This window comes from Protopterus annectens, chromosome 8.part0, assembly GCF_019279795.1.
Source record: "Protopterus annectens isolate FY-2018-M chromosome 8.part0, PAN1.0, whole genome shotgun sequence".
NCBI lineage: Eukaryota > Metazoa > Chordata > Ceratodontiformes > Protopteridae > Protopterus > Protopterus annectens.
In genome coordinates this window covers 531,712,670-531,721,081 of record NC_056741.1, presented here as the reverse complement: position 1 = coordinate 531,721,081, position 8,412 = coordinate 531,712,670, and positions in this window count along the sequence as shown.

Sequence of the window (8,412 nt, the reverse complement as noted above, 5' to 3'; positions counted from 1 at the left end):
CTGTCGCTTATTGAGAATCAGGATGTCGGAACACAGAAGTGATATCTGAAACAAAAGGGAAACGAATGCCCTATACAGACATAGTACCAAACACGCTAATGCTGAATTCAGGTTTGATAATAGATAGAGTTATTGGAGATAGGAGTAACCAACAAGGCTGGCATACTATCCTTAATCATAAAGAAAAATATTGGATCATTAATTTAGGAGTGCTATTTTCCCCAGGACTCAATGACCACTTATGAAGGACACCACAGATTATTATGTTAATTTCGGGGGTGTTCTATATATATATGTGTGTGTGTGTGTGTGTATATATATATATATATATATATATATGTATGTATGTATGTAGTTTGCTTATAAGCTTATATATGTATCAAATATCCTTTTTGTATGCATATGAAGGACACCAGAGATAATTGTGTTATTTTTTGTTGTGTTTTATACATGTGTATAGGTTTTTATGTATATTACACTTTTGTGTATATATATATATATATATATATATATATGTGTGTGTGTGTGTGTGTGTGTGTGTCTATGCAGTTTATATATGTACAAATAACTTTTTAATATGTATTTTGCTATTTACATATGTATATGTATTATTGTCACAAATTATGAACCTACATTCATTGTTTCATATACATATTCTAAGTACTTGCTATTTCTGGGTGGGACCATGTCTGTTATTGGTTTGGGGTGTGTATATATAGTTTCATCATGCATTTATTTGTAATGCTGTTTCACTGAAGAAGGCTGGGTAGTCAAAACCGGTCTGAATAAAGTATTTCATGTAAATCATACTTGATATATGTCTACAAGTGCTTAATGTACTCTCTATGATGGCCTCTGGTGTTTTGAATTATCTATGCTTTGGCCGTGCATTTCCGTACGTGCAGAGCGTTGGGTTGCTTCATTTTACCCACATAGAACAAATAGCAGTCCTTGCACTGAGCTAAGTAGACATCTGTTGTATGACAATCTGCATATGATGCCAATGAATATTGTTTACTGGTAACAAGATGGTTTGTGAGCATGTTTGAGTAACTTTGAAGTATAGTAACAACATAGGAGGTATCTGTGATATCAGGAAAAACTGGAGTATGTTGCACACAGATGATTAAAATAAATTGTAACTCACAAAACACTGATGTTCTTCGTGTTTCACTGTTGCAGTCTTTACAATTGAGTTATCCTGATGGCAGGCTACCCGCAGTCGGCCTGAATTCCAAAGTCTAGGTCCGGCGTCAGTTGCTGTTGCTTCCTCCCTAACGTCAGTGCGCCAGGGGTATAAAAGATGCAGCCGACACCATTTTCTACTGTCTTTCTTGCCACGCGGTGCCCGAAGCAAAAGCAGTTCGCAAGTGCCGGTCAGCCGACTCCTGAGATTTTCAAGTTCGAATTTCAGATCCGAAGTCTTCATTAAAAGCTAGATACCCCATTGGGGAAACTTTTTTCTTGCTCCAGACCAGTCAGAAAAAGTTAATAATTGTATTTCTTGTGGGAAGCAAATACCTCATAAGGATTTTCATTTTTACTGCATTCCTTGCCTAGGCCCTGACCACGACGTTGCTAGTTGTCGGTTTTATGCTAGATTTAACCAACGCACTATTAAGCGTCAGTTCGATTTTGCATTTCATTACTTTGGCAGAAGATTTAATTATATAATGCCGTCAGAACAGCCGACTACCGGAGTTTACAAAAAACGCAAAGAAAAAGAAAAGGACAGGCATCCGAGGTCCAAAACCAATGACAAGGCTTCTTCTAGGCCAGTCGGCGGTTCACCAGTTCTCAGTGAGGCCTTTCACAGCCCCTGACGACTGCTACTTTAGAGCCACAGGCCGATACCGACTCCCACGTGGAGTCAACCAGGCCTACAGAAACTCAAGGTGTTGGCCCTTCGGAAACCATTCCCTCAGATGGGTCCGGAGCCGCTGAGCAGGCATCGGCTTCTGAGGGCGTTTTCAGGCCTACACAATTATTTGTTAAAACAACTTTGGCTTCAAAGGCAAAGACTAAAGCAGCTTTAAAGAATAAGAAAGTACAACAGCCCCATGGACAGGCCTCCATGCCTAAAAAACAGATGCTCAAAATGGCCGAAGACCTGATTACTTTGATCAGGGGTGTTCTCATCCCCCTCCTGACAAGAGGCCTAGGCAAGAGATAGAATATGAATCTTCAAATCAGGTTTCCATTTCATCTGATTCCTCTTCTGATCAGGAACACTCTCTTCCTCCTTATGAGGATTCTGATGCTAAAGAATCTATCCCCTCAGCTTCTCCTCCTGAGGATTATTCTTTTGGGGAAACACTGCATACCATGAAGGGAGCATTTTCACTGGAAGTGCCAAGATTATTCAGAATCTAAGAAAAGGCTCAGAGACTTTCTTTTACTGCCTCAGCACAGGCCCCTTGCTATTCCACCTGTGCTAGACATTGTAGATGATGTATTTTCAAAGTCCAGTCTGATTCTTGACTCCTTACCTTCAGCTCCTGTAAAGCCAGACAGATACTACAGGGTTCCAGACTCCCACAAATTTATTTTTAAAAACCCTGCTGCTGACCCAGAAACTATCTTTCAGGGTCCCGAGGGGGTCAAGGCTTCCACTGCAAAAAAACGTACCCCCCCCCCCGACAGAGATTCCAGGGCACTGGACAGATGGGGAAAAGAGATTTACACTTCTGCTACCTTGGCTATAAGGGCTTTAAATTGTCAGTTTCATATGCTTAAATATCAGCAATACATTATGTCACTGCTTAAACAGAAAATGTTGATATTCTAAATGTGCAGAAAATAAAGAAATGCAGGATTTATTGCATGCAGCTGAACAAGTTGGAAAGCATACTTTACAATGTGGTTTTGATTCTTTGGAGGCCTCCTGCAGAGCCGCAGTAACGGGTTCTGTCATTCGGAGGCATGCTTGGTTAAAGGAACAGAATCTGCCTGATCATGTTAAAGCAAAATTATTAGATGCTCCATTACAACATGATACCTTGTTTGGTGTTAAAGCAGAAGAGGTGTTGAGGAAAATGGAGGACAAAGCCAAATCTATGCAAGCAGTCAAGGATTTCTTACAGGTACAGCCTCCAAGATTTAGCAGTCACTGGCCTACAAAGAATTGGTCCTTTCCAGTGTCAGGCCACAAAGAGGCAGATACAGATGCCCTAGAGGCAGATCCCAGCCCCAAGGCTCATTCAGGTCTAAACAGTGGGGTGCTTCTACCTCCAAAAGCAGAGAAGACAAATCACAGCCATACAGAAAGCAGTCCCGACGACTTCCCCCTGCCAGCGTCAAGCACTCATCTTCTGGCAGCTCCTTTGGGGGGAAAACTAGCACTTTTTTCTCAAAACTGGCACCTAACCACCCAGGACAAATGGGTCTTGAACATAGTGTCACAAGGTTACAGGTTCCACTTTCACACCCTGCCAAGGGCAAACGGTATGCCAGACCTGCCAAAAAATCAGTGGGCAGAGGCACAAAAGCAAGTTTCATCCCTCATGCACATGAGGGCCATTCAGCACGTACCACAGCAAGAGCAGGGACAAGGATTTTACTCAAGACTTTTCTTGGTGCCCAGAAAGGACAAAGCCTGGAGGCCAATACTGGACCTATCTATTCTAAACACATACCTGGATATTCCAAAATTCAAAATGTTGACTCTGCAGCAGCTTCTGCCCATGCTGGGCAAGGAAGGCTTGGCTTGTAACTTTAGACCTAAAAGAGGCATACCTGCATGTCCCAATCAGACAATCATGCAGAAGATACCTCAGATTCATAGCTGGCTCAATGCACTACCAATTCTCTGCACTGCCCTTTGGCTTATCTACTGCACCCAGGGTCTTCACAAAATGCCTGGCACCAGTAATTACATTTTGCAGACAAAGAGGAATACAAATATATCCTTACTTGGGCGACTGCCTTATTCAAGCAGAAAACAAGATCATACTACTACAGCATCTGGCGTTTGTAAAAAGATTATCAACATGCCTAGGGTACACAGTAAACGAAAAGAAATCAAAACTTGTACCCTCTCAAGAGATAATATTCCTGGGTGCAAGCTTAAATACAACTGCCCAGATGGTTTATCTCACGCCATACAAACAAAAGGCAACTGACTACTTATTTCAAAATGTTGGCAACAAACACCCAGTTAACTGCAAGAAAAATTCTGCAGGCTTTGGGCTTCATGGCATCCTGCATTCTGCTAATTCCATATTCAAGACTGCATATGAGGAAACTACAATGGTATCTAAAAAGTGTTTGGACTCGGCATTGCCACAGCCTGGAAACAATAATTACACTCATTCCCTGCCTGCAACAGGAGTTTCGATGGTGGGCAAAGGCCTGTCACCACAACAAGAGGCAGCCATTCACCTTACCCCCAGCCAGGCAAACATTGACAACAGATGCATCAGATTATGCCTGGGGGGGCCCACATGGCAGGAAGATGTATTCAGGGCTCATGGTCCGCAATCCAAATGCATCTACATATCAATCAAAAAGTTGCTAGCTGTTCAAAATGCCCTGACAGCCTTCAAGGATCTACTTCATCCAGGACAATTACTGATAAAGACGGACAATACTACAGTCATGTGGTACATAAACAAGCAGGGAGGCACACATTCCTACCCCCTTTGCAGACTAGCCATGACTTTGTGGGACACAGCATTGACTTACCAAGTACATCTGCAAGCACAATTCCTGCCAGGAAAGATAAATACTCTGGCAGATGAACTAAGCAGAAACCTCATGGATCCCCACGAGTGGAACTTGGATCCACAAGTCTTCAACATGATAACAAGGAATTGGGGATGCCCAGACATGGATCTATTTGCCTCCCCTCACAACTGCCAACTACAGAGATTCTGCAAGGCCTATCACAAGCAAGCATGGAAAGTGAATGCTCTATCTTTCAGCTGGAAAAACTTAGCAGTATATGCCTTTCCCCCACTGCCTCTCCTCCCCAAGGTACTCCTAAAGGTCAGACAAGAGAAGCCAAAAATGATACAGATTGCCCCAGACTGGCCCCGCCAGCACTGGTACCCATTCCTAAGGAACTTGACTCAATGCCCCGCATGGACATTACCTCAAATTCCTCACTTACTGACCCAACAAAACAATCCAATCCTGCACAGCCAACTCAGGACCTTAAATCTGGCAGCATGGCGGATAATGTAGCTTTTCAAAACACACCTCTCTCTAAAGCGGTGATGGATGCTATCTTGGAGGCCAGGAGGCCCAGTACCAGAAAATCTTATGCAGAAAAATGGAAGAGATTCTGTGCTTGGAACCAGGCACAAGGAATTGACATGGTTGTTCCAAATATCCCTCAGATTTTGCAATACTTAACTGAGATGCTGAACAAAGGCCTATCCTTTTCATCAATTAAGATTCATGTGTCTGCCATTTCAGCTCATTACAATACAGAGCCACCTATTTTTTCTCATCCTTTATTAAAGCAGTACCTCAGAGGAGCCAAAAACTTACGGCCTGCAAGGAGATCACCAATACCTGCATGGGACCTCAATTATGTCTTGGAAAAACTCACTCTGCCTCCGTTTGACCAGCCGCTATAGCAGATATAAAATTTTTGTCATGCAAAACAGCTCTGCTCCTAGCAATAACCTCTGCAAGATGAGTCTCAGAGCTACAGGCACTCATGGCTGTGGAACCTTTTATCATTTTCCATCCAGATAGGGTTTCTCTAAGACAACCCCCACATTTATGCCTAAGGTAGTGTCCAGTGTGGCCCTCAGCCAAACTATTCATTTGCCTACCTTTTATCCAAACCCACAGAATAAGGGTGAGAAACTTCTGCATTCTTTGGACATACACAGACAGCTGCACTTCTACTTGGACAGAACCAAAGCTTTCAGAAAGGCTGAGCAATTACTGGTAGCGTATGCTGTAGGATCACAAGGAAAGGCTATCTCAAAGCAGACTATTTCAAAGTGGATAGGTCACTGCATTCATTTATGCTATTCTCAACATTGCAAATCAGTGCCTAAGGACATTAGGCCACATTCAACCAGAGCAGCAGCCACTTCAGCAGCCTTCCTCAGAGGAGTGCCAACCCAAAGACATTTTAGAGGCTGCAACCTGGAGTTCAGTGCACACTTTTACAAAGCACTACCACTTGCCACTCTACTCCAAATGCAGGGCAGGCTTTGCCACTGCAGTCATGCAGGGCCTCATAGCCACTCCTAATTCTATTTAGTTCCAGCCTCCCAACCTTAGCTTTGGGATTCAACCCAATTGTAATGACTGCAACAGTGAAACACAATTAACATAGTACAGTTGTGTACCTACCATAAATGTAGATGTTCGAGTGTATTCACTGTTGCAGTCCAGGTTACCCACCCTCCATCCCCCTTATCTTTGCTGGACCTTATCTGTACTTCTCTATTCTATACAACCTATGTGGTGTATTTGCTTGTAGATGAAGGAAACATGTTATTTGGTGCATGCGTGCTTTATAAACATATTTTTAGCCTACCCTTTTGGGGGGCATCTGACATCTGGGGCAAGAAAAACTGAAGAAAATGGCGTCAGCTGCATCTTTTATACCCCTGGCGCACTGACGTCAGGGAGGAGGCGACAGCAACTGACGCCGGACCTAGACTTTGGAATTCAAGCCGACTGCGGGTAGCCTGCCAGCAGGATAACCCAATTGTAATGACTGCAACAGTAAATACACTCGAACATCTACATTTATGGTAGGTACACAACTGTACTTTCTGTTTTAAACGAAATAAAAACTTAAAAGATCTGCTGTGTAATGAGAGATCTAGGAGATGTGCCAATAATATCACATGTCCGGGAACTTTCCCATGTCAACATTGCAAAGCCTGTAAATATATTAGGAAGAACAATTTATCCATCCTGTTCCCAGTAAACAATATTCATTGGCATCATATGCAGGTTGTCATACAACAGATGTCTACTTAGCTCAGTGCAAGGACTGCTATTCATTCTATGTGGGTAAAACTAACTGTAAATTAAAAAATAGAATATTGCAACATTTATCAGCAGTACGTACAGGTAATACCCACAATGCTCTATATCAACATGTAAGTGAACATACTTGGACATACCTTTGATTTTATGGTGTTACAGATTGTTATCCAGGAGAGGGGGTGACATAGGCAATTTGACAAAATACTATGAAAGTAAATGGATTATAGAGATGTGTGGAAACAAACCATCTGGGATGAATGGGATTATTCCCATTAAACCCGCCCTCAAGATGAGGAGGGCCCAATATTGACTGTGACTGGCTACTTTGTGTTTTAAATATGATTCAGTTTATTTGTGAATTGTCTGATGAAGGGCACTTCACCCGAAAGTGCTTACATTGAGTGTCTTAATAAATAACTGGTATTTTACAGTGTGGTGATTCGAATTTTATTACTTTCTTCACTTGTTCTGGTTGCTGAATTCAAACCGTTAGTGTTCTAGGTCCTGTTTTGACTCTCTTAAACAAACAAACAAAATATAGAAATGTAAGCAATGGCAGAGTAGTTCAGACTAGTTTCAGAGAAAAAAATGTGTGTGTACATATATATATATATATATATATATATATACACACACACACGGATTCACTTAAGAAGCTCGAAAGACTGAAATCTCGAATTTCAGTATCTCGAGCCCAAGAAGTGGAATCCACAAAACAATGAAAACTAAAAACCGAGAAATTCAAAACCTCCAATACCAGAAGTTTTGCATTTTGCAGTTTTACTACACACACGCACAAACTATCCACCACACAAACACACACAATCACTCTACTACATGAAAGCATGGGGGTAAGCCCCCCTGCAGACCCCCCACTTAAATATTCTCACTCTGTGGTCGCACTACATGCAAACACACACAAAACACCACCACACAAGCTACTTTCTCTTTGCACACACACATCACAGCAACAAGACACACACCACGGCCCCTACCCAAACACCTTAACACACACACACAAACTTACCTGAATACATGACCATAGTGGAACTTTAGAAGCGCGAAATTCAAAACCTGTGGTATTCGAGGTTTTGAATTTCGAGCTTCTAAACTTACGGTATTATGTGGATTCGGCTTCTTGGGCTCTAAATACTGAAATTCGAGATTTCAGTATTTCGAGCTTCTGAACGGAACCCCACATACATATACATTCTAGTGAACCAGTAGAATATATGTGCAATATATGCATTAGTTTCTAAAGTGGGTTGTCTTCAGTATATCTAAGAGAGAGAGCATGACAGGAGACTTGGAAAAGGAAATAAGGATAGTGTGTTGGGTTATATGTCCTGTTCAAAGCAGGACTGTATGAAAAATGCTTTTTTGAGTTGCATTATAGATCTTTGTTTTATGGGTAGCCATTTGCCTTTTTCAAGAGTGATACAGTGATGC